General features: G+C 37.1%; 1 non-coding gene across 1 annotated transcript; it reads right to left on the bottom strand.

Moving 5' to 3' along the window:
* Positions 1-24918: 24918 nt before the first annotated feature.
* Positions 24919-25050, bottom strand: LOC141421785 (small nucleolar RNA SNORA51). The gene has a single exon (XR_012446491.1). It is a non-coding gene; the product is annotated as a small nucleolar RNA SNORA51 (small nucleolar RNA).
* Positions 25051-25977: the final 927 nt, after the last annotated feature.

The raw sequence follows: 25977 nt of genomic DNA, 5'->3' as shown, positions 1-25977 counted from the left end.
GGCAATGCTCCCAATCACCTGGACTGCCCACAAGGCCCCACCATGGCTCCCATATATGAACCTTTGGGGGATACTACCTATATGCAAACCACAGCACTCCTATAGGTGCAACCTCTCCATATTTTTTCCCCCTTGCTTAATATTTTTAAATGATTCTGAGATTTCAGTTTAACACACAAACATTTCAGTGTGTCCTAAAGACAACAATAGTTCTTAAAAAATCTGACAATACTATAATTGCACCAAAAGTTAAACTACACAGATACAAATTTCTCTTTGTTTTCATGTATTTGTTAAGAAAACTAAATCACCTTTCCTGAAGAATTTAGCACATTTTTCATTTGGGTTATGCACCTCATTGTGTCTTTTAACAAGTTTCTGCCCCCTGCCTACAAGCTGGTGGTTTGAGCTAGAGGACTGGAAAGGAACACTTGGTATAAATTGAAACAAGTTGTCTGACTCCTACACCTGTACCTCCAGAACACAATGGTGATGAGTGGCCAGGATGTTTCCAGAAAAACCTCCAGTTGACTGAAGAGTAGTCTAGGGACAAAGCATAGACCTGGGTCCTCAGTTGAGACATCCCTATAACCAGACAGGGCATTCATTACCCAAAGGCTTGTGGGGAGACCCTTGGTTGGACCATAGTTCTGCTTTCCATGCAGGATTCCCTTGTTGGTTCTTCTTTGGCTCTGGCTGACTTCTGTTGGGCTCTTACACATCCTCCTCCATGGACACATCTGATGGAGCTTTGGATCTGACTTGAGTGGAGGCCAAGCATTTTCAAAGCTCCTTTCTGCTGGCAGCTCATTACTCAGGCAAGAACTGTCTCCTGGAAGATGAGGAAGTGAAGGGAAAGAGAAAGCACAGAGATCTGCAGCTTGTGGGGTTAGAACAGTTACTGCTTTTGGATTCCAAATAGGAAGAAGTAGTCCTGAGAAAAGGCTTGAGCAAAAACCTCCTGTAGGTAGTGGGTTAAAATGAGGGCACAAGTACAGAGCAAAGAAAATGTTGTAAAACATACTGTGACTATAAAGATTGACACTGTCTTCAAACTCTTGCCAGCAGAAAGGAGCTTTGAAAATGCTTGGCCTCCACTCAGTCAGATCCAAAGCTCCATCCGATGTGTCCATGGAGGAGGATGTGTAAGAGCCCAACAGAAGTCAGCCAGAGCCAAAGAAGAACCAACAAGGGAATCCTGCATGGAAAGTAGAACTATGGTCCAACCAAGGGTCTCCCCACAAGTCTTTGGGTAAAGAATGCCCTGTCTGGTTATAGGGATGTCACAACTTAGGACCCAGGTCTATGCTTTGTCCCCAGACTACACTTCAGTCAACTGGAGGTTTTTCTGGAAACATCCTGGCCACTCATCACCATTGTGTTCTGGAGATACACGTGTAGGAGTCAGACAACTTGTTTCAATTTATACCAAGGGCAATTTATACAAGGGAAAACCAGAAGTATAGTTGGAGAACATGCCACACCTACTTTGGTTTCACTTCACTACTGGGCTGTTTGAGAAGGAACATATGTGTTTACATGTGTGAAAAGAACAGAAACATTTGGTAATGGGGGGGTCAAACTGATATAATTTGAATTCCCATGTCTCATAATTTTCAGGTGTCCTGGGATGTGGCAACAGCTTGATAACAGCTATATTTATAGTACTAAGCACTTGTACAGAAAGAAAATATGGAAAGGTATCTTCTTCCTCTCACAGTGAGAGTTCATTCTGAGTCCTGATGAGATGTCTAATCAAAAGATGTGCTGGAAAATCCTGCAGAGTAGACCTTAACAAACTCATGTATGGGATTTTCCAATTATAAATAAGTTCTCCAGGAGCCAAAGATCTGAGAAAACTACAAACTCATTAATATCAACCAGATATTATTTTGTCCACTCTCCTACATTTTGAACATTCATTCTTGAATAATGTGTAATTGCTACTAAATCAGTAAAAGTGATTAATGAGTTGATTTATAAAACAATAAATGTCCAAGCAGTTAAATGTTGTCATTATCAATTCCCCATAAAATATACTATGACCATTAAACTTCATAACAGCTTAAAGTTACATATATTGTAAAAAATATGTGGTGATCATAAGCTATCTTTAAACATAATTAGTGAGAATTCAAATTTGCACACAATAATTCAAAGTGAACAGGAAAAGAAAAGGAATTTTATTACAAGCAGTATATTAATATTTTCACAGGACCACATGAGCACTGAACAGTGAGTCATTCAACTTGTGAAACATAAAGACAGAATTTTTATCATGGTTTTGAGGACAAATTCCAACTATGGTGTATGCAAGCCAGTAATGGTTAGATGTATCTAGAAATCTGCTAAAGAAGATGAAAATAATGGATTATTTAAAACATTGTTACATTGAAGGAATTCATCCTCTCCTCTGCACAGTACAGTAAGTTTGGTTGGAGTGTGTGTTGTAGAAGCTTCATTATTCTGTGTAGAATATTCATTCCAAGCTTCTGCCTTACATTAAGTTTGCTGGAAACCAAAAGACAATAAAACAACAGCACCTTTTGTTAGCAGTCTCAATCATGAATGAAAAAATGGAGCCACTGTAGTTAACACATTAAGCAGGAAGACTATAATAATCTCCCTGCCCATTTCTTCCTCTTGTTCTCTTCTGAAATGCATATCATTGATGCCCAACTTTTTCCTTTGGCAAAATTCACTTTCTCCAGTCTTTTCCTCTGTCTGTTCCTTGGAGTTGATCATTTCCACCATTTTAGATTCAATGTTCATTGATTGTTATTTGTGCACAAATCTGCCATGGAGTTCATCTAGCAAATTTTTATTTCAATATCTTTCAGCTTCATGATTTCTTTTAGATTATTTTTAGGTTTTGCTGTCTCTTGATTGATAATTCTGTTTTGCCCATAAATCATTTTCTTTGTGTTCCTCATGTCTTCCTTTACTTCTTTGAGCCTTTTTCAGACAGTGGTTATAAAGTCTTTGTTTAGCAGACCCACCATTGAGCCCTTCTCAGGGACAGTGTCTGCTGCCTTATTTGTTTGCACAGGCTGTGCTTACTATTTCTTGGTATGCTTTATCAATTTTTTTTTCTGAAAACTAGGCATCTGAATTTAATAATGGTTAACTTTGGAAATCAGTTTCTCCCCTTCCCAAATTTCCTTCCTTCCTTCCTTTCTTCTTTCTTCCCTCCCTTCCTCCCTTCCTTCTTTCCTCCCTCTCTATCTCAGTTTTCTTGTTTTGCTTTTGTTATCGATTGGTATCTTCTTTTTGTGTTTTTGTTGTTTTTAATTTATGTGTGCTGTCTCTAAGCCAAGTTTCAAACTTAGGGTCTTTTCAATCTTTCCTGAGCCTACCTCTTTCACTGGGCATGTGGAATCTAATTTCCCCCATACATATACTGGCTTCTGAGTGTCCTTGTTTTTATGTTCATCTCCCCAAAGGGGAAAATAAAAATGTTGAAGTGGGGTGAGTGTGGGTTCTTTAAATACCCTGGCACACACGTATCAGCTGGAGTGGGAGGGGTTAGCAACAGTAGGGAAGCATTACAACAATGGCCACCTGCACCTCTGTGATCAGAAGCACCAATCAGTAATCAGAATACTGATCCCATCTGTTTGGAGGACACACCTTTTGCTTGCTTTCTCTCCAGAAAGCTGTGTAGAAGCAGCTACAGGAATCTACCTACATAGGGCTCATAGGGGATGGGCAGCTGCTACTGTGCTGAGAGTTGGAATTGACTGAAATTAACTGCACTTACATCCCAAGCCTTTCTCTGGGAGTTACAAAGCTTTAGTAGAATCCACAGTTCCAAAAATGTTACATGGTACAGATTCTATCAGGCAAAGCGCTGTGAATAGATGGGAGGAAGCTTTCCAGTGATTTCTACTCCATTATCTTCATATATGCACACATATACACCTTTATACATCTATGTATATTTATATCATCATACCAGTATGTGCACTAAATAGTAAATTATAATCTTGAGTAATTATAATCTGATCTTTTCAGACTTTTTCATCATTTTCACTTTAGTAAAGGTAACATAATTAAGTTTGTAAGTGAACATAGCATGCAAGTATGGATTCTAGTTGCTTATTTTCAGTCACATTACAGGGAAGACACTGAGTTTAGAGGAAAACGCAGTGGTTGCTCTGCAGAACATGTTATATAAGAAAAAAGGAGATTAATTATAAGGGTAAAAACATAGATTAACACTCTATAATTTATAGAGAAGACAATTTTGAAGACAAGGCAGCTCACAGCAAAATCCTGTTCAAAAAATTAATTTTTAAAATTAACACAGCTTTGTTTATTACTTGTGTTCTCTGAGAACTTGAAGAGATTCCCAGAAAACTTCATTACAATGCAGAAAACTAAAAGAAACTGATGCATACCAGACATTGCTCTTTCTCTAATCATTGATCAATACCATATGAAGGGTTCTGAAAAATTGTCTCAGATATGTATAACATGCTGGTATTTTATCTACTGTGTTTATGCAATCTAAATGACAAAACTGTGATTTGGGGCGAAAAGAGAGTGGATATGTCTCCATGTTTACTCACCAGTTTTGAAATCTTCAGCTCAAAAAAACAGAAGTAGCTTAAGTCACTTTCTTTTCTCATGCTTCAGGAGGGAGATGTGGGAGCAAGGGAAGGGATGGTGGAAAATCTGGATGGGAGGTGGGGTCTGCTTCATCATGTAGCCAGCCTCCCAGCAATATACATGTCCATCCATTCATATCTTTAGTTCATGATAACCAAAAGAAATTAATTATCTAATCTTCATAACAACCACTTAAAGGAAGGATAGATGAGAATTGAGGTCAGTTTACAACATCATTAGAATGGTGAGACTGCTCCAAAGGATCAGGAAGAATAGGATTTAGATGTAGGTCTAGCTGTAGATGAAATAAATGTAAACATACAGAAAAATATTTTCTATGAGAGATTGACTATGGTCAACATGGAGGGTGAGAAATCAAATCTGCCACCTGCCTTGACTTAATTTTTTACTTGATATGTTTATTTTTCTCAATGTATTTTTCTTAAAATGTATATGCCATCTCTTTTTAATTCTTCAACCTTTATTTTATAGGCCCACAAGACAGATAAACTGGGGAGCTGGACACTCAGATTTGTTGGGGGGATCTTAAAATTAAGTCCTCTGAATCAGATTTAGAAACACACTTGCCCACACGCTCATGCCTGAGAGACTATACACAGGCTCCTTTTTCTAGGATGAATCTGCTTCTTTTGATCTCTAATCTGTCAAAACCTATGGACTCTTCAAAACAAAACTTTTTCCTAATAATGATGAATAGTTGATTTTTGCTAGCCTCTGAAGTGTTCTTATCCTGGTCTACACTATCTCATTTGTAATTTTGTCACTATGCTAGATTCCCCAGGAAGGGGCCTCGTCTCTCATCAGATAGATTCAGTCATCATTTTCTCCAGGCATCCCCTCTCTGGGCTCTCCAATGCATGCCCTAACCCAAACTTTATAAAAAATGTGATCCTTCTAGACTTCTGCTTAAACCCTAGAATTGCTCTGCAGTACCTAAATGACGGTGTTCAAGTTCCTTACAGTGGGATAGTAAAATACCCCTGACCCAAGCTTGCAAATTTTCTTAGTGTTATTTCCTATGCTATTCCTTGACATATATTCTGTGTTATGGACAATTATTTACCACTTCACAATTCATTTGATTATGTACATTTTGGACACTTTCTGAAATATCCAACTAGTTATTCTTACCAGATCATTTAAGATTCACTTATTTTTATTCCTCCCTCTGTCCCTTTCTCTCTGTCCTTCTTTCATTCCTTCACTATTCTATTCTTCCTTCATTCCTTCCTTCCTCCCTTAGATCTTATTAACCATTTTCTCTCCCACAGATACACTCAAAGTGTAGGGATAAACATAAGGGTCTTAATATTCCTGCTTTTTCCAGATACATTTAAGCTTATATTCCTGTGTGATGTCAGATTTATAGGCATAAAGTTTCTGGGTTTTTTTCTACTTTCTAGGAGCTGTGCTTATAATGCCATCATTTAGCCCAGTACCTTCACACTAGAAGTGTAAGTTTTAATATTTATCTTTCAAAGCTATTCTCTCTGGTAGCAGAAAGCTGCAATATAGAACCAATTCAGTACAAACTAGCTGGATGCAACATGCATTGTAAAGACAGTTATCTAATGGAACATGGCTCAGACAACAAACCCTGAGCCCTATTTTTGTCCTGACAGTGGTAGCTCAGTCAGTTCACACTGGGTTTCTTTGATTCACATTTGTCTCAGAAGGAAAGTAAAGAGATTGTGATAGGAACCATTCAAGAGTTTCTTCCTTGTGTCCACTGATGTGATACTGAGTTTGGAAATATATTATACACAATAAAGAAAAATTTTAATCATTATGAAGCCCTATTGTCTCTAGTCAGCCTAAAATAAAATATTTTGAACTTTATGTCTGGTGCCACTGGACAAACCTTATCCTTATTCCATTCACTCACAAATGTTTGTTCCTAAATGAAAAGAAAACCACGAATAATCCATAAGGAGACATATTCTATTGCTTAACTTAGCCATTTTCTAATTTAAAATTCAAATGTAAAAATAGAGATGAGGAAATGAAACCTTTTCAAAAGCATATATATATGAGGTTATACATGATTGATAGGGAGGTTTTCTTCAATCAATGTTTCTAGTTTCAATGAGTGGAAAATTTAAGGTAAGAAAAATAACAACCCCCAGATATGAGGTTGAGTTAGAACATGAGTCCTCTCAGGTTGTGTTTCTTATATTCCTTCAATATTGTGGTAATGGTTAAAGATGTAGGTAGATAAATAAGGTAGATAGATAGATGGGTAGACAGAGAAGTAGATAGAGATACAGCTATATAAAAGACTTGATTTTGCTTTACACTCTCCAAAGAGGGATAGAGAAACTTGAAAGTCTGAATGAAGACAACATTTCCACAACACTTATTGACTAGCCTGTTCACTTCCTGATGATCTTCAAACTTCTGTGAGGTAAGTGTGACATCTAATCTTTGTCATTATTCTTAGAAATCATTTGTATCATACATGCCGCATTAGTTATTTATTTTCTTTCCTTTTTCCATGGAAAAATTTGTTTCTATATCAAAATAGAATTCTCATTTTCAATGTTACAATTTTAAACTTTCTTTTGAACACATACTAGTGGACTAGTGCCACCTATAGATGCTAAATGTTGGAGTCACATAGAAAAATGAGTGATGTTTTTGTAGTACAATAATAGTAGTTAAATTTCAACTAAATAATAATGTAATCTTTTTACAATTTGACAAAGTGTCTTCCACACTGGGACAAATTCTTCGTTGTCTTTCTAAATTTGTTTGAGAACTCCAGATTGTTCTAAAGAAGTTAACTTAGTTTTTTGGTCATGCTTCACCATTAATAAGTGAAGGGCTTTGAGCATATTATGTGTGAGATTCTAATATTCTACATTTAACAACTAAATGTGACTTTGACTGAACCTAAATACTCATGAGAATGTTCAATATTAGGCTGAGGGAAGCTGTAGAGATCCATCTTGATGTGATCCAGCCATCTTGTTCATAACTACAATTTTGCCTGTCTGGTGACTGGCATGCATCCCAAACCTTACAGGACAAACAAGTCACTAAGTCAGGCAGCCAGGCATTGTGTATTGGCCACTGACATACAAAGTGTTTCTTAAATGGCATTGGACATGTTAATATTTTTTGAGAAAGACCAGGTAAATCCAGGATGGCCATGGTGCACATTTGTCTAGCGTGGTATAAGCTCCTTCCTCCTCTTTGGGATGTTGGGGGTCACCCATTGTGGCCCTTTCCAAAAGACTTTTCTGTCTGAAGGTTCTCAGTAAATCACACTATTTGCAATCCTGGTTCTATTTTCCTCCTCTTTTTTTTTCCCTTGGTCTCAGCACCTTCCACCTGGGAAGATAGCTTGTTCTCACATATCCAGACCATTCTTTTCTAAACTGGAAGTAAAGAGGTAAAGACACTAAGTCAGAAGACTAAAATGATAGCTGGATGGGGCTAGAGATGTGGCTGAGTGGTAGGGCACTTGACTAATTGTATGAGAAATCCTGGGTTCAGTCCCTTGCATTGAAGAAAAAAGAAGCTAGACACATGGATTTACTAAATTCAGCAGGTATTTTTCTCAGGTTACTTTCATCTATGCATCTTTTCTTTCTTCTAAGAGCCACCTAGTGAAGCAGAAGTCTGTTACACATGACAGATAGAGATAATCTAAGCCAGAACTAATGATCACCTGCCTGCCATCCTCAGCTTGAAAAATGAGCCTTGAGAATACTACTTATATTTTGCTACTCAGACAAAAATGGAAAACCAAATCTTATGCTCTCAAGAATTCTGAAAGGCTATTCAGAAGCTATTCAGAAGGTAAAGATTGAAAGAATCATAGACTGAGGCCAGCCTGGGCAAAAAGTTGGTAAGACCCCATTTCAGCTAAGAAGCTGGGCATGATAATGAATGCTTATAATCTAATCCACATGGGATGCGTAGGTAGGAGGATCATGGTCCGAGGCTGAACTAGGGCAAATATTTGAGATCTTATCAGAAAAGTAACTAAAATGAAAATGGGCCAAAGGGCTGGGGCATAGCTCAAGTGGTAGAGAGCTTACTTATCAAACACAAGACTCTGAGTACAAAGGCACAGTACTGAAAAAAAACAAAAGGAATTCTGAGATAGTGCATTTGGTGGCTCACTCCTGTAATCTCAGCACTTGAGAGGTAGAGGCCGGAGGATCATGAGCTCGATCCAGGTCAGCATGGACTTCAGAGAGATCTCAACCTATCTCAAAAACACAAACAAAGAATTCTAAGATGAATATCATCTAGAATTTAATGGAGAAAAATACAACATTAACACTTTTCTAATGTATTTCCTTTTTCCCCTCAAAATATGTTGTTTGTGCTATCAAAAATAATTTTTATGCTGCACATCATCAGCTCCTGGTGGGACCACAGTGAAAGTTCTAATATAATCCATGGCTCTGAGAATTCAGAATGACAGGGAAATTTAGAAGTTTTTGGTATTCAGAAACCCTCTTTTAGACATTGTTCATCACTATTTTATCATAATATTGCATTGTTTCTTTCAAATAAACATGTTGAAAGAGCAGAAATTCTTCTGGTTTTTCTAAGTAGCTGAATGATAGCACTCCAAGTTTAAGTATCCTCCCTGGTAAAGCAGAACTAATATGTCAATTGGACACAAAAAGCTCAGAGCATAGGTCCATCCACAGAAGGGTAGAAGTGTGTTCATTACTTGCTGTCAAAGTCCAGAGAATTTCAATAAGGTGAGACCAGAGTGCACTGGTGTTACATTGCTGTTGGGATTTAGGTCATTCTCTTTTTTTCTCTCATAAATACCATCCTGGTTACAAGATAACTGAGCAAAGACAAGGCTAGGCACAGAAATCAGCAAGGAAAGAAAGAATTGGAAAGGGAGAATGAGGCTTGGATTATCCATAAAACTAGAAGCCACCATATTGTAATTGATGACACAGTAGAACACAGAAAAGGAGGTGGGTGGGGCAAATGGCAAGGCCTTGGTGGTGGCCTTGATGTCACTCACCAAGAAGAACTGGATGTGCTCCATTGTTTACAACATTTCTGCAGCATGCCTGAGTACTGACTACCACAGCTATGCAGATCCCAGTGTTCCAGGAAAGCCTGCACTTTAAGGACCTTACAGGCCTCTTACCATCTCAGTGCAGAGGCCAGTGCACTGGTCCCTTGAGCCTCACTGCACTGGCAGCAGCCAACACCTCTCTCAGGAAGCTGCCAATCAAATCTGGACTCAGAGACTTATTCTGGAAGCACTGGAGTCTATACATCCCTATCCCTATTGCTAATCCTAAGTGGTTTAGGGTCCTAGAATGTTCATTTGTATATCAGCCATGGTTTCTAGGTTGCAGATGGTTGGGCACCTTGAGTACTGACAGATTCATTGGAAAAGACAACACTGTAAGTGATGAAAATGCCTTCTGGATGTAGAAATTAGGAAGTAAGAGTAAATTTTCAGTTTTATTTTTCTCCTCATTAATGATGTATGCTGAAGCCATGTTGTACTGTATAAAATGTGTTGAAGAAATTTAAACAATGTTGACTCAAAAGTTCCCACTTGAATAGTGGGAACACACATAAATGATGAATACAAAAACAGGAAGATGCTGAGTCTGAGACAAGCATGGCAGTACATGCCTACAATCTCAGCTATTCAGGAGATAGAGGCAGGAAAATCAAGACTTTGAGGTTAGACCTAGCATAGTTGGAGACCCTATCTCAAAAACAAAATAAAAACAAAATGGCTGGGTACATGGATCAAGTGGAAGAGCACTTGCTCTAGGCAAGCATGAGGCCATGAGTTCAACCCCCAGTACCAGAAAACAAAATCCCACAATAATAACAACAAAAAACCCCAAAACAGGAGAAGACAAGGAAACCCTGAAATGATATCTTTGTAGCATAATTTAATAATTCTAGGGGCAAAGCACAACTCACTATTCTAGATCTGTTTTCAATCTACTCATTAAAGGATATACTGTGCCCATTCTTGTGGGAGAAAGCAGAGGTAAATATTCAAACATAATTTTGCATTATTAGTACAACATTTATCATTGGCTAGATTGTAAATGTTCTCTAATGAATAAAATCTCAACATTTTATAGTAAAATCCTTTCTTTGAGTTTGGGTATCAGGTAAAACTTTCAGAGTTGGCCAAAAATTACCTTCATGGGGAAGGTAGTAGATATTTTTTTTTACAAAGTTTGTTTTGTAACTTCTAATATTCCTTTCATATATCAGTAATAGAATCATAACCCAGAAGTTTGTGTTTAAAAATATTTCTAAAAATAATTTTACTAAAGGAAATGTCTTCCTTTAACTTCTTATTCTCTTCCCTATTTTATGGTAGTCAATTCTCTAAGTTTATTTAATTCAAAGACTCATAAAATAAGTCTTACCATAGGCCAAGTATTGAAACTTTTTAACCAAGAAAGAATCCATTGAATTTACAAGATAAATTTCCATACAGTCTAATTTATCATTTCAGATACTCTAGAATTCCTTGCTCTGGGTTCTGTAACCAACCTTGAAGTAGAAATTAGGAAGTACTGAATTGAATACATGTCATTTGCAAACACTGGCCTGCAGTTTACACTGAGCAGCATGTGGGAACCTACACCTCCAGTTCTGAGCTTAGAAGGGGGCTACAGTCTCAGCCCAACACAGGCAAACACCCAAATAATAACAAAGGAGAGTGAAAGACAAGGCAGAAGAACTGAAGTAATAGAGAGTCTAAATAATGCTTGAAAGGAAGAGCTGTACGTTTTAGAACAAGATGTTTTCTTTTAAATGATAACATGTGTTGCTTCTAGGGAAGCAACGTATTTGAAAATCTTAAAATGGCCACCTTTTCATAAAACTTGGGCTCTTCATGATCTTGGGTAGTGGTGAGAATAGTTTCAGAGGAGCTAAATGGGATCAAGACCCTCATGTGAAAGTTAAGCTGTTAGAGGGCTGTCAGGTTTAAGTGGCCCAAAGTAGAATCATGACTGCACATTTCTTTTAAACAGAAACTGACTCCAAAATTTTTTTTTTGTAACAGGGGTCCTGCAAGCTTCCCAAGCTTCATCTTAAGGTAGGTATGTAAGGATGGCTGAGGGAAATAGAAGTTTTGGCCCTGGAACTCCAATGAGTTCATTGCACACCCCAGATACTTCAACATCAGTCATCGTGAGGAAAGGGTGTGAGTGTGGGTTTGTGTGTATGGGAGGAGGGTGGGCTTAGAGGGAAAGCTGGATCACAAAGGAGCTATATTAGGTAGTTGCAAGTGACTTTTCCCTGAACAGTGCTCTATACTCTAGGACTGTGATGTTTTCCATAACCATGAGGAAATGCTTGGCATTTTGCCTCCTTTGAGAGAGGAGCACAAACAGAAAAATGCAGATTTTCAGTTAACTCCAGACCCTAGTGTGGGTAGTGAGACTTGTGTGTTGGGACGTTCAGAAATCTCAGATCATGTTGATAGTTGTAGTTATAACACTCAAGCACCTGCATTCTGGTCATGAGGACAGGTGCAAAGCATCAGACTAAGCACTGGTGTTGACTGACTTTCCCGTTTTTTAATAAGGTCACAAAATAGTTTTGAGAAAGGAGGAATGAACCACATATAACCTCAACCTCAGGGGCTCAGAAGCATTTCATTTCGAATACTAAATGAAATGGCAACCTCATTTTTTGTCTTATTTTGGTGAGGTGCCACATATTTGTCACACATATGAGCCAAAGCATATGACTTCTAGGTACCAAAGTTAAGCTACTTAGAGTAATTGGCCTAAGATTTAATTTGTCTATGAGTCAAACAAAAGAAACTTCCTGAACATGTGTTCCAAATTCAGAGGAGAGAGCAAAGGAAGACAGGAGAGCACAGAAAAAATGACTTGTGTGTCACAAAAGGCCACTCAGCTCCCACTTGGTTCTTGAAGTGTGTACCCTGGTTGGTGTCAGTCACTATATAGGACATTCCACTGCACTGCTAGAGAATCAACAGGGAGATGATAGCTGACAGTCACAGTTGTTCCCATGTAACCAGCTGTGTAAGTGAGTCCTCTTCTTCAGTCAGGACCAGCCTTCCTGTCAACTGATCTCCATGCTTGGAATGAGCATCCCAGAGGAACAAAAGCAGAGCCAATTGTCTCCTCTGAAACTCCTGAACCACAGGAAAGGACTGCTGTGTTATACCAGTGAGTTTGAGGTAATTTGTCACAAACAGTAAGCAATGGAATCCTTCACTCATCAAATTAGCAAAGGGTTAAAAAAAATGATGCTGTTTAAAATCTATTGGGGTCAACCTTGCAATGGATTCCTATGTTGCTTTAGAACCCTCCTATGTGTGTTTAACGTGCTCATTCAGAGAAGCAGTCTTGGCCCCACACTGCTTCTGCTCTACCTGGAGATAAGAGCACCTCTCCTACCTAGCAGACTGGGCTATTGCTCTCCTACCACTTCCATTAAAGGAACACTTCAGCATTTACCTTAATGCTTAAAGTGAACTCCCTTGCCAATTCAAGTGCCTTATATAGTCACTAGCTGTGTACTTGATGTCTCTCTGCCTGACTCTTCATTTCTGCCCAAAAAACTGCTCTTCCAACTTACTGTGTCTTCCTTGCCCAGGATCTGTAAGTAAAAACTCCTTCACTTTCTTCCTTACTGTAGGAATGTATTAAATGTGCCCCTTCTATCTGAAGAACCAGGGTTACCCTAGCTAGTTTTTTTTCCCAGGACTTGGGGGAAACACAAGGTGCTAGTGACTGAGCTATGATGAAGCAGGCATAATCTCAACACAGGTCAGAAAGACCGTGAATAGTCTTTGTCAGTTTCCCTCCTAAGGATGCTTGTTTGCTGGTGAAACAATTGATAATTAATCTGTCTGCAAATGAAAATATATGGCACACTGTGAACACCCATGTTCTAAATTCCTACTGGGGCAAGCCTGCTAGCCACTCTGATATGGGAACCCAAATGTAGCTGAAGGTTGTCAAAACATTTGTTGATTCAGCCCTGTTTGAAAATAACTATAATATAATAAGGGTTTTAAAACATCCACTTGTTTTGATTCTGTGGTACTCTCCTAAGGACCTGATCAGATATGTCAATAAATAATTAATGTGCAAAATATGAATATCTGCATTATTTCTAATAACTTAGTTGTGTGTAAATTAACAACAAAGAGCTAAATAATTTTACTTGATGAAATCATGGTTTAGAAATTAATTTATACTATGTAAGTATTTTTAATAATGCAAATATAAATGAGAGTCCAGACATGAAACAGTACTTTTCTCAGTATTCAAATATATTGAAAAAGAGGGAAATGTACACAGGGTTAGGGTACAGAGGAGAGGTCTATGAGAGGGGCCATCTAGCAGAAACAGGAACCTGTAAAGAAGATACCACCTGGAAAAACAGACAAAGATGGTGCCCTCCTGTTCCCTCCAATTGCACCCGAGTAGAATTTGCAGACCTGGTTGAGGAACACAGCATGTGGAATGCGCCCTTACAAGGACAAAGCAGGGGTTTAGGGGAAGACTAGATCAAAAGACAAAAAGTCTAAGACAAGCACCACATGGGGAATGTAAAAACTACACTGATCACTGTATGTAAATGCCACAATGCATACACCAAAACCCATTCTCACCCAGACCAGTATGAGGATTTATCCCTTGATTTTAAATGACGGGTTATTTGAAAGTGATTTAACTCTAAAGGAAATGTAACTCTTTACAAGTTTAACTTCAAAAATCTTCAGGTAATAAAGTAAGATTTCAAAAGACATTGCTTTTTTCTCTTTTATTTTTTATTTTATGTTATTTTACTTTATATTTTATTTGGCAGTACTAGGGTTTGAATCAGGGCCTCCTGCTTGTGCTAGGCAGGCACTTTACCACTTGTGTCATGCCTCCAGCCCTAGACCATTTGGTTTTAATCAACTCTGTAGACAGGAAAAAATACCAAATTTTTCTCTTTTGTTGTTTTATAACAACTGCATTAATTAACATCCCTCCTTGGCTACTTAATTTTAAATTAAAAAACATGCAGATCTACCAGTTGTTTTGGTATTCATGTTCACATCACAATGTACTGATTATAGTTTCTTACCTTCCCTCTCTCTCTCTGTCTTTTTCTGTCTCTGCCTGTTGGTCTCAGTCTCTCTCTCTCTCTCTTTCTTTGCCGTTCTGGGATTGAACCCAGGGCCTGCTATGTGCTAGGCAAGCACCCTATCACTACACACTCAGTCCATTTATTGAAATTTGGTTTTAAGATAGGGTTTCCCTGATTAACTTTGCCAGACTGGTCTTGAACATGTATTTCTATTTTCTGAGTAGCTGGGAATGCAGGCATGAGGCATAAGCCACCATGCCAAGTTTATAGTTTCTGATATTTTAATTTTCTTTGATGACTATTTTATTATTTTGGAAAATATAGCAGGATCATACGACAATCTAAAATGATCAGAATTAGCAGAGAAAAGGTAGCTGTGCATGTGAGAAGCTCATAACCTCACATGCCATGGGTATAAAATAACATGATATGAAATGAAATCTTCATCATCACACTCCTCATGGACTTGTAAGGTCACAGGACTGCTTCTGTGAGCATCATTTTCTCCATATACCTGAATACAACCACCCAGGAATAAGTCCTACAGACAGCACCCAATGCATGAACTTTTAATGGCTTCTATTTCAGGAACCCAGTTATTGAGAATTCAGAGTCCAAACTGGAAAAGAAAGGGGATTGTGGTTAGAAGCCATCTCAAATAATTTGGGGAGTAAGTTAAGAGTTACACAGAAGTATACAAACAAAATATTGGGGTGGCAATATGAGGTCGTGGGTCACACCCCTGAGTCCTTGAAGCAACCAGCTCCTCCCTGGAGATTCTTGGCTGGGCTGCACCTGCTGCAGCAGATCTCTCGACCAGTCCCTGCCATGTGGGTGCAAACAGAGGGCAACTCCTCTTCTCCAGTGAGGATCCCCTTGGTGGCAGTATCCACACTTCCCAGGGGGGCAGATGACTCCTTCACTCCAGTCCCTAGTCTACTGTAGCCTGAGAAGACAGGAGCCATTCTGGCCTTAAAGAGAAGCAAGTGAATGGCAGAAATCTAGCTCCAGCTCTTCCATGGATCAAGCAGGGGCAGATTTTGCCTGAGCCCAGAGCTTGGTTTATCTCATCCCATTTTCCTCTTTTGCTCTCAGGTTTTTCATTAAAAGCATGCAAATACCCAAATAAGATCCAAGTACCCATTTCATCCTCTGATTCTCAGATAAGTGGCATAGACACCATTAAAGGAGGGTTTTATTCTTGGCTGAAAATTTGATCATAAGAACATCATTCTTCTCCTGAGCAGGGATGTTACAATAACTTTAAATTTACCCTCTGCCTCAAGAATCCAGCTATTCCTGGGTTCTCATCTTGTCCTACTAGATGAAAGTGGGCTGACTTTTTTCTTCATCTTGAAGCCTAGGGTAGGGCTTTTGTAAATTTGGCATCTTAGCTTCTTTCTTTGTTGCTTTTATTGTTGCACTGAGTGTTGTATACATTGTAGCATTTACAAAAGTTCTTACAACATATTAAATATATCATACTTTAATTCACCACCTCCACTATTCTTCTTTATCACCCCTGTGAGCTTCTGTGGTGGTCCTCTATTGCTACCTGACAAATGTGCACATATACAGTGGCTTGAAACTATAAAACTAATTATATTATAGTTTCTATGCCTCAGGAATCTGAACACAACTCACCTGTTCCTTTGTTCAGTGTCTCGCAAGACTGTAATCAGAGTTTCCACAAGAAAAGGGGTCTTATCTGGAGGCATGGTTGAGAAGAATCCTCTCACAGCAACATACAGGTTGTTGGAAGAACTAATTTCATTGCTATGGGAGAAATTCTGTTAGAGGCTGAAGGCTGCCCTTCTCTCTTAGGGACTGTCCTCCAATTTCAGTGGGAGCCGATATTCCTGAAGACCATACTCCACTCTTAAGACCACATTCTAGTACTAGGACCACCCTCTTTTCCCAGCATCACCCTCTATTCTTAGAGACTGTTCTCCACTCCTGGATGTTGTCTACTGTTAGACACAGAACCCCATTCCTTCAGGCTCATTCTCCATTCTTAGAGACTATCATCCATTCCTAAAGACTGCCCTGCACTCAAAGAGTCACCTTCCAATCCTAGAGGCCATGTTGCACTTCTGGACATGCCCATTCATTCTTAGAGGATAGTTTTCATTTCTAAACATTGTCTTCTATTACTTAAAGCCACCCTCCATTCCTAAAGATGAACCTCTGCTCCTAGAAACTGTCCTCTCCAACCAGACATCACCCACCACTCCTGTTGGCCCTCCTCTCATCTCCTAGAAATTTCTCTCCTTTTGTTGTCACATGGCCTACGCAGTACAGCTCCTTTTTCATGCCAGCCATTGAAATCTCTAATGAGATTGTGTTAACAAGATGCAAACTTACATAATATTCCATAATCATGAGTGGCATCCTTTGCCATGCTGTACTGATAAAAAATGGTCACTGAAAGAGTAGATTGTGCATGTGTGTGAATGTGGGGATGTAGGTTGTTGAGCACTACCTCAAGGTCTGTCTACAATAGATTCAAGGTGAGACCACAGGCCCTGCCTCTGACACAATCATTTGAGTAGCAAGAGAGGGAAAATGCTCAAAGCAGGTAGTACTGAAAAATATAACAATAGGATAATAATAATGCCATGATGCCAACAAATGTCCTTCAGAATCAAATTAACTGGGAAGTAGTTTCCAAGATGCTAGGAAAAGTACTCTGAAATAAAATAAACTAAGACATATGACGTAATGAGTCATATATTACCTTAACCAAAAAAATTAAGTTAACTTAACCAGAAAAAAAGAGGCCCACTCACAAAATCCATCATTTCTCTTCATATGCAGACATATTCCAGAGTTTATTCTCAGTTATGTTTGCATCTTTGATGGTAATTGATTTCTCATTACTGTATTTTACATGATTTTGTGAAAAAAAAGAAAATTAACTATCCCGTTAATCTCAACTTAATGTTTTATTTTTTAAAATTTTAAAGACTTTATTTCTTAGAACAACCACAGGTACAAAAAAAGTTGCCAGGAAGATGCAGATCATTCCCATTTTCATAGATCTCTTAACCCCACACTTGAATAACCTCCCTGATCAACTACATCCCTTGCACCATCATATAGCTAGCCTACATTAATGAATCACATCCAGAAGAGTTTACAGTTTCCATTTAGGTTCACTCTTCAATTTCCATATTCCATAGGTTTGGACAAAAATACAACACACAATGTCATTTAGAAACTTGGGTTAACACTGTAGCCTACAAACTCTGGGATGAATCCTCAGCACCATAAGTGAATATTTAAATCAATAAATAGCAACAATGTACAGAAGTATGTCTTGACTTTTATATCATAAAAAATCATGAAATAAGTTTAGGGGCAAAAAAAATGTGGTAACTCTTTTTTGCTCATTTTGGCTTTAAAAAAAAACAAATTGTCAGGAACTTGCAAAAAAGTTTTGCAGCAAAAAAGTTTGCTTTCAAATGAAAAGCAAATGACAGGGAAGGAAGGAGAGGTTGGTGTGGGGGTGACTACACTTTATCCTTGGCAGTTAATCAGCTTGAGTTTCATTTTTTACTTATCTATATCTGTTTTCTTTATTTTGTAAATGATCAGTGTTTTTTGTTGACTGTTGCTTTTCCCATCAAAGAATTTTAAATGCACATCCACACTTCTTTCATCTTATGTATGTATATTCAAGTCTGGATAGAAACTGACTAAAAGAAGAGGAAATATTTTCACCCAGCTAATAAAATTGAGCTTATGCAAATGACCTTCCTGTATTTTGTATTGGAAGAGAATTTTTAGGTCATTTCCTTAGTAATATCAATCTTTGTTAAAAATATCAGCAAAATTATACCTATTCAAAAATATCCTTTATCTTCTGCATGTGTAAAGATTTGATCCATCACAACACCTAGAAAAATATAGAGAACATCACAAAGAAAAGAGTAAAGAAATACAATTTTTTACAGAGAGATTATAAATAATGGCAATGTCAGACAGTCTGTATTTTAAGATTCAACTCTCCTAAACCCAACTAACCATAACAGGTTTTCTCACTGTGGTCCAGTCTTCATACATTATGAGTTGAGTAGCCATTGTGGTTAAAAATGAATGTATATGTGTGTCTATACAAAGAATATGATATTTGGGATTTTTATTTTGTCAGTACTGGGGATTGAACTCAGGACCTTGTGGTTGCCAAGCCCCACCACTTTTTGCTATTTGTTTTTTTTTTTTTTTTTTGGTTGTACTGTGGTTTGGGGTTTGAACTCAGGGCTTCACACTTCCTAAGCAGGTACTCTACCATTTGAGCCATGAACCCACTTTGCTTTGTTTATTTTTGAGACAGGGTTATGCTTTTATACCAGGACAGCCTGGACCACAGCCTTCCTATTTGTGCTTTGTTGCACAGCTGGGATGACAAATGTATGCCACCACATCCAGTCATGTGTTGAAATGGGTTCTTGAAAATGTTTTGCCTGTGTTGGCTTTGAATTCTGATCTTCCTAATCTCCTCTTTTAAATAGCTAGGATTACAGGCTTGAACCACTGCATCTGGTCGGAGGTACACTTTTAAATAGCCCTTAAGATCACATTTTATATAAGAAAAAGGTACAATAACAGTGAGTTTGGATTGTATCCTCCATTCAGAACAGTTTTAAAGGTAAAAAACCCTTTTGTGCATGGACATAATCTATTATGCCTACTGGCAAATTAACATTATCTTATTATTTTTCTAAATCCAGTGTGTGTGGTTGTAGTTATTTTTCTTTTAACTTGAATTCAACCACATACATTTGGACTTACTGCATTTTCTTTTTATGCAAGTTTGCAAACATTTTGATGGGAAGTTAATTTATACTCTTCAATATTGATCCTAGGGATTTGGAAACATCATAATCTCATAGACACTGAAATTTATATTCTGTAACAAAGACATGAAAATTAAATTTTAAGTGTTGTGTTTAAAGTTTTCAAATTACCACCATCATATAAGGAACTTTATTAGAATTTCACAGAAACATTGTAAGAATATCTCTCTGGGGATGGGTCTAGTATCAGAATTGCATTCTTAGTTCACTGTAAGAATGAGTTTTGCGGGGGGCTTAAATTTTTTTTTTAGCTTTATTTTTTTCCTTCATTGTGCTGGGTGGTGGTACATTGTGGCATTTACATTTAAAAAAATTCTTACAATGTATCAAATATATCATATTTGAATTAACCCCCTCCACCACTCTTCTTCATCCCTCCTCCCCAGATTCCTGGAACACTTTCAACAGATATCATTTTTGCATTTACATACATGTGTAAACATTATTTGCACTGCATTCATCCTCCTACTCCATTTCCCTGCCACCTACCCCCTCCTACAGTTGCCAACACTCTCCCTAGAACTTGTTCTGCTCTCCTTTTCACTCATTTTGTAGAAAAAAGATAAAAGATAAAAAGAAAAACATGATATTTTTTGCTAGTTTGAGATAAAGACAGCTTTGCGTGGAGTTTCCTTGTGCTGTATCCATGCATACTTGTATTACAACCCCAATTGGTTCATCTCTTCTAGTCCTCTACACTCCACCCTAGTCCTCTCCCCATGGTGACCTCAGTCAGTTTAAGATTTCTATATTCATTCCTGTACAGAGTGCACATCAAACATATTCATGGTTTTAATTTCCTTCACTTACCCCATCACTCCTGTGCATGACTTACCCTTAGTCTGACCCATGTTCCATAATATTGCTGCATATTTTAGGTCCATAATATGCATCTGAGAGAGAACATGTGGCTTATGGCCTCCTGAGCCTGGGTAACTTCACCTAAATTGATTATTATCTCCAGGTGCATCCATTTACCAGTTAATGGCAAGATTTCATTCTTCCTTGTGGCTGAGCAAAATTCCATTGCGTAAAAATACCACATTTTCTTAATCCATTTGTCACTAGTGGGGCATCTTGGCTGTCTCCATAACTTAGTTACTGTGAATAGTACTGCAAAAAACATGGGTGTGCAGGTGCTTTGTTGTAAGCTGACTCACATTCCTTCTGGAATACCCCTAGGAATGGCATTGCTGAATTGTAGGATCATATGGCAGATCTATTTTTAGTTTTTGAAGAAGCCTCCATATTGTTTTCCATAGTGGTTGTACTAGCTTAAATTCCCACAAGCAGTGTATAAGGGTTTCTGTTTTCCCTGCATCCTCATCAACATTTGTTGTTGATGGTCTTCTAGATGGTAGCTATTCTAATAGGAGTGAGATGTTTTGATTTGCTTTTCTTTCATGGTGAGAGAAGGTGAGCATTTTTTCATGTGTTTTTTAGCCATTTTGACTTCTTCCTTTGAAAAGACTCTGTTCAGTTCATTTGTACATTTCAAAACAAACAAACAAACAAACAAAGGAATGAGTTTTAATTGAAATGTCTCTTATGGGCTCTAAGTAAACTTAGCATGTCCTATGATTTGTTGAAATTTAAGAAGATTTAAATGATTTTTTGGTAAATCCTATAGCATTTTCTCAAAATGGTAATAAGGCTTGTAATTTTATATATATCATCTCCTATGGTCAAATAGAGAAAGGACAGGTAAAGAAGGTTATTAGAACAAGATGATAGAATCTTGTATTAGAGATTAAATGAGAAATTTCAGGATTAAAAAATACTCAGTTTTTAAAAACTGTGTTATCTGTGAGTTGTCTCCAAAATCAGAAGCTTTTGCAATTGAAATAATAAAAAAATAAGATAACATTTGACAAATTCAATTTTTCATGAAACTACAGGAGACTAATATGATTAAAAGAGAAACAGAAATAAAAATCAAATAGAATTTTGCTATGACCATTTTTCTGAAAAAAATAGAGGGAAATCTTTAATAAGGCTAGCATTAAACTTAAATAAAATACAAATGTTTTTCTTTTGTGTTACGTTCAAAGTATATAAACTTCAACAATGACATCACATTATGTGTCAGAGACTGGTTACCTGTTCTCATGAATATTTGTTTCTCAAAACACACATTGAATTCTATGACCCAGCCACATGACTTTCTTCTGTCCAATACAATTTGTTTTATTATTGAGTTTATTATGTGCATCATGTTATTTCTATGGCCCTGATAGAAATAACGGTACCTTCTTGGAAGGCACTTGTTACAGATGGCCAGGCCTCCAGAGGACATGGATCAAGTCCCCAAATCAAATCCAGAAGAAGCCTTTCATCAGTCAGGAAAATTCATTTTGCAAGGAGTGAGAAATGAACTTTTCTTATAAATGAATATAAACAGGTATTATAATAACTATTAAAAATGAAGTTGATGTGGTGGCTCACACCTGTAATCCCAGCATTTAAGAAGCTGAAGTAGGAGGATGAAGAATTTGAGACCAACACAGGATATGTAAGAAGATTCTGTCTCAAAGAAACAAACAAAAAATCTGGTAACATCTGTGACAAGAGTTAAACGTTCCCCACAGGCACCAGTGGCTTCCTTATCATGACCAATCCTGAGATGATGAGCAACGGACCACACCTCTGACCACCTCACAACACCTGTGAGTAGGATTGTCTAATAATTATGCATTCCTCTTACCCTCTGCCCCAATCCTCCCTCTGTTTAAACATAAAGGTCAGCTCTGTACCCTGAAAATAGATTGAAATGCTGCATGCCTGTTTCTCACAGTTTGTATATCTGGTACAGTAAATCTTCTTTCCCTGTCATCTACCATGATCAGACTCTTTATTTGGTACATTGGAACAACCAGACAGACCTGACATGATAGAATTCCTAGAGTTTGGCATCTGTAATATAACTCCAGTTATCCTGCAATCCCAGCATACAGGATGCTGAGGTGGGAGCATTGAAAGTGCAAGGACAGCGTGGGCTTTAAAGGGAGACCATGCCTCAAAAAAAAAAAAAAAAAAAAGGACAAACACACAAAGATCAGTAATAAATATAATTTGAAAACATGTTATTAAAGGACAAAAAATGAGGACTTTAGAAGCAAATAATGGTGCAAGAAAGAATATGGAACTCACCTCAGTGTGTACCTGAAACATTACTGCACAAAACATTGTATTTATAAGTCAAAACCTTATCAGAGAGGATTAAAAAGGGAGGACTGAAAATATTATAATTCAAAAGGGAAACACTTTCAATATAAGACTACAAATTTGTTGAATTTAAGAAGGTAGAAAATGTATTTTGCAAAACCTAATAAAATATGGTATTACTAAATTAAGAGCAGGTGAAATGTAATGTATGTTTAATAGAACCATAACACCGCTAGGAATAAAGAATTATATTCCATGATGATAAAAGAATCAATTCCACATAAAGACATAATACTCCAAAATTTATATGCATCTGATAATGTATCTTCAACATACATGAAGCCAAAGTTGTTAGAAAAAAAAGGGAGAAATACTCAAATAACATTTGGACTTTTTAAGTTGGCTCTGACCACACCCTCTCCCTCCAAGAAGACCCTGAGTCTAAACATCCTGAGTGGAAACCTTGAAAATTTATCCAGGAGTGGGTCAACATTGATTACCACACAGGCCAGCCTATCAACACTAAGAAAGGACAGGACCCAGATTAGAAATCCATGCCCATTGCACTCAATGAACTCAGAGGTAACCCACTTCTCTCCATAACAAGGAAGAAATATGGACTAAAAAATTTTTATTACTTGTCTCTATTTCCATCCTGTTGAAATTCAAATTTGCTTAGCCTTCTCTAGTTCTACTTGCTTTTTTCTCCCCAATTTTTTCTCTTTTCTTTTCTTTTTTCCTTTGTCCCCTTATCTTCCTTTCTTCCTCCCTCTTTTTCTCTCACTGTCTCTACCTCCTCTACACTAACCATTTACCAAGTAGTCTATTATACCAACTTTACACAATACTCCCATGGTTCCTATGCTCCTGCAATCCCTGACCACAGTACCCACCCCTACAGTGACTGAGTGCACCTTTAAACACATTAGGGCCTGATTACATAGTAGTCTCCACACCTCATACATATTTTCCTCCTCAATTCATTCCCCACACACTGACTTGATCCCCTTCACTTAAAAAACCTAAGTATCAATCTCTATGCAAAACACTGTTATGTCCCTAATATCTGCTGTTTATAGATAATATTTCTAAGGGTTTTATATATTATGTAAATAATTGCTTTGGCATTGTATCTGTAAATTTGTTATTGCTATGTTTTACATCCATGTCAGTGAACAGAAACATTACAACCACCTAGGTAACAACTAAGTTAGGCAAACATTGGAATTAAATCAAGGGAAAGATAACAGTTGATTAAAACTCCCAACCAACTAATCAAAAACACATGACCAAATCTCAAAATAGAAATATGAGAAATAAAAGATGGCAGAGGCAGAAGGATGAATGTTATGTACTCATGTATGCAAGTGGAAAAATGAGACCTGTTGAGGCTATTCCATGAATGGTGGAATGGGGCATAAAGGAAAATGATGGAGGAGGTGAATTCAACTACAATGTATTGTAAGAAATTTTGTAAATGTCATGATGTATCCCCCTGTAACAATAATATAATAATAAAAAAATAACATTAGAACTTTTTAACACATCTGTACTCTGTAACTGGTATAATAGATACTGAAAAAAATCTGTAAGAGCACAGGAGGACTGAGCAATGGGTTGAACAAATTTATTATACTCGCAGCAAATGAATGAACACAAATTTATTTACAATTGGACAGTTCATGTGATCCACTAAGCAAGTAACATGTTTCAGATGATTTACTTACAGCCAAAGTGACCTTTGATCAGAATGTTACCAAACTAGAAATTAACAAAAAGAAATCTAATGTCTAAATTTGGCAAATAAGAAAACTAATTCTAAATATTCTATGAACGATAAAAATGATCATAACAAAACCCGAGTACTTTTGAACTGAACTAGAAAAGGACATATATGAAAACATGGAGTACAATTAAAGCAAAGATTAGAGGAAATTTATTGCTTTAAATACATAAATTGAAGAGAAAACAGTTGGAAATTGATGACTTAAGCTTTACACCAAAAAAGCAAGAAAATAAAGAACAAAAAATTTTCAAAGACTATAGAATTGGAAAATATAGTCATGAGACATGAATAAAAGGAATATTAAAAAGTGAATAGAGAAACTACACAAAGGTTTATTTTACGAATTTATTAATAACAATCATAAACACTTCTTTCCCTCCTTCCCCATTTCTTCCAATTCACAATTCAGACCTGGCCCAGGGTCCAGGCAGAGGTGCATTTGGGGTAGGTTTACATTGGCTCAACTATCTACATAGTCAGCATCAGAACACAGCCTGTGGTAAGCACCAGGAGGCCTGATAAACACTTCTTATTGAGACTTATCAAGATAAAAAACAGCAAATGCAAATATTATAATTATCATGAATGAAATATGCACATCACTACATAGCCTATAGAAATGATCATAGTGAAAACATATTTGAATAATTTTTCATCAATGCAACTGATAGTTTGTATATAAATTTAAAGTTCAAAAATTAAAATTTATGCCTAGCAGAAGAAATTAAAAAAATAAAATTTGAAACAACAGGTAATGCCATTAAAGTTGCAACTTAAAAAGTTTATTTAATGGGAAGTTCAAAGACAAATACTTTCACTGGTTAATTCTGTCAATATTGTGAGGAAGAAATAGAATTTAGCTTACATAAATTCTTTTAGAATGTACAAAGGTCTGAGACACAAATTCCCTTTATATTATCAGCATAATTTGCATTTAAAAATCCACAAAGATTTTGAGACAGCAAAAGGGAGAGAGAAGGAATAGGAGAAGAGGATGAAGAGGAGGAGGAGGATGAATATGAAGAAAGGGGAAAGAGAGAGAATAGAAGAGGAGAGAGAAGGAAGGAGAGAGGGAAAGAAAAAGGGGTAATTAGAAGGCTGGAAAGAATAAAGAAGGGAAGACAGAGGAAGGAAGGGAAAGAGAGCAAGACAAAACTCTTCTAGGAACATGACTTTTTAAAGATAGCAAGTTCCAAGAGAGCAATATGTAGAAAGGATAGCACATACTGATCAAATGTTTAAGGAAGAAAAGCAAAGTTGATTGAACAAAGCTGATGGATTGAATATTGAATACTACTTAATGAAATTCAGTATGTTAATAGAAAAAGGAAGCTCATAAGATCATCTCAATTATTGCAGAAAATCTTTTGCTACATATAATACACATTCATCACAACAATTTTAATAATCTACAAAATTAAAGGAATTTTCTTAATCTAAGTG

Source organism: Castor canadensis, chromosome 3, assembly GCF_047511655.1.
Source record: "Castor canadensis chromosome 3, mCasCan1.hap1v2, whole genome shotgun sequence".
In the NCBI taxonomy this organism is placed as follows: domain Eukaryota; kingdom Metazoa; phylum Chordata; class Mammalia; order Rodentia; family Castoridae; genus Castor; species Castor canadensis.
The sequence above is the reverse complement of the archived record's forward strand: the minus strand, read 5'-3'. Positions and strand labels throughout refer to the sequence as shown.